This window comes from Papaver somniferum, chromosome 1, assembly GCF_003573695.1.
Source record: "Papaver somniferum cultivar HN1 chromosome 1, ASM357369v1, whole genome shotgun sequence".
Taxonomy (NCBI): Eukaryota; Viridiplantae; Streptophyta; class Magnoliopsida; order Ranunculales; family Papaveraceae; genus Papaver; species Papaver somniferum.
The window spans coordinates 110,518,954-110,521,175 of NC_039358.1; positions in this window are offsets into that span (position 1 = coordinate 110,518,954).

A 2,222-nucleotide genomic window follows, 5' to 3' on the forward strand; every position below is an offset into this window, starting at 1 on the left:
GCGCCGATACAAGACTCTCTTCGTCAGAGAGTGATGTAGCTTGTGTGCGTATTTTCATGCAGATCTTAATACTAGCATTTTGGGAGATTCATGCTACTCTGCTGAGAGTGAATACTTCATCGTCATGTCATGTCAATAATGAGAGTTCGTCTGAGAACATAGCATAATAAAATATCAGGCAGGTGATAGACACATTTTTGTGTGTAATTTGATCTCAATACTATATATTGTTGGCACTCGAGTTTGTACTAATTTTGGTGTTTTATGTGTTTGTAGGCACCTTTGGAAAATAAACATTTTTTGGAAAATTCGGCTCGAAAAGTTGGTAAAAGCTCCAGAGGACACGTGTTATTCGGACTCTCACCGTTGGATAAGGGCACCTCAATTACTAAGGGGCACCCCATGTCACCCCAAAGGCAGCTGTTATTCGCACCCCAGTTCTGGTTAGGGGGGAGGCCATCTTCTTCCCAAATTCAAAAACCAAAAATTGGCAGAAAAAAAAATACTATCAACTGGCAGATGTTTTGTTGGAATTTTTGAACGTGTTCTAGGGCGATTCAATGGCTGAGTTTTGGTAGGAAGTTTTGATATGTCCTAGCAAAGACGTTTTGGGCTTTTGGTTCGATCAAATTTGGCCAGAATTAGCTGGATAATTCACGGAATGCAAAACAGGGAAACACGGGTTGAACACGGGATTGGAGAAGATTTGAGCGTGTTCTGCTCATGCATGAGGGCTCTAGCAACATTGTGGGTCGTGTGTAAACATTTCTAGAGTGACCAGGATGGAAATATACGCGTGAGAAGCTAAATCAGGGAAGAAAATATTCCCAGAATATTTTTTCATCAAGCCGAGTTAAGAGAGAATTATCTCGAGTTATAGCGAGACTTCTTGATCCTGTGGAGTATATATAGAGTGCTGGGGACTCATAGAAATGGGGTCGAGAGTCTGGGGGGCTGAGGAGAGCCAGAGAAGAAGAAATTCGAGTTTTCCCAAACTCGGTTTCTGCTGCTGCTGCTGCTGATGAACATGAAGAACACGAAGAACGGACTTGCACCAGCAGTCGTTTTTCTACAGTAATAACGACTCACACCTGTGGGTCGTACATCAGGCAGTCTTATTTGCCACAGCGTTTGCGACACAGCTGCAGCAGTCTTATTTTGTCACTGAGGGTCGTAGTTCTCTGGTTTTATTGTATTTCTCATATTCTCATCATTTGTAAACCATTTTTGAGCATCAATGAAATTCTTTGAGAGGTTTTCCAACATGATGAGCGTCTAATTCTCTCGTAACCAAGGCAATGGATGAAGCTATTCACACATGAACAATGGGTAACTATTTCATTTTCTCTAATATTTAATTATAATTCACTCAATCACTGCTTTTGCAGAGTTCTTAAAAGTTTACATAATTTTCTTCATTAGTTGTGATTCAATTAGATAGGTTATGCTTTGGTTAGATAATCTATGCTTAAGGGATACAATTAATTTTTGAGAGTATGTTTGATTATTTGTGGATTAAGAAATAAATTATTAAAAGGATAATTAGAGTTATGAAATATTTGACATCATTCATGTGTAATAGTGGATTCTAGTGTCTTGGTTACCTCTCGCCCACTTTGTTAATATTTTTGTATATATATTTTTATTAAATCTAAAATTCCATTTCCTTCACAGGTCTGAAACGAATCCTATTTACTACAACACCATCAAAAATTTTAATCATTTTGGCGCCGCCGACGCGGATTTGTTCTTAGGTAGAATTTTTAGGTTTTTTTTTATTTCATTTGTTCTTTTTACGTTTCTTTGGGTGTGTCTTTGTATTACAGGTTTGAAGTTGAATACTAAAGACTTGGAATCAAAGCTTAAAGCCAAAAGAGAAGGAAAAAAACAAAGCAAAAAAAAAAAAAACGAAAGAAAAAATAAAAAAAAAAAAAAGAAAGAGAGAGAGAATTTATTTTATTTTATTTTTGAGACCTTCCATTTTTTGTAATTATTTTTTTTTTCTTTTCTTTTGCACTTTATTTGGACTTTGGACTTGGACAATTATTTTTTTTAAACCCTAAGGAAGGGTAGCAGGTCAATGCATTAGTAACTAATGCGATAGGTTGAATTTTATAGAATATCTGGGATTGATGCACCATTCTGATAAAATTTCATAAATATGTCGAATTACTCAATACATATATAAGTAAAGAGGTTTGAACACTCATCATTTTTAAATA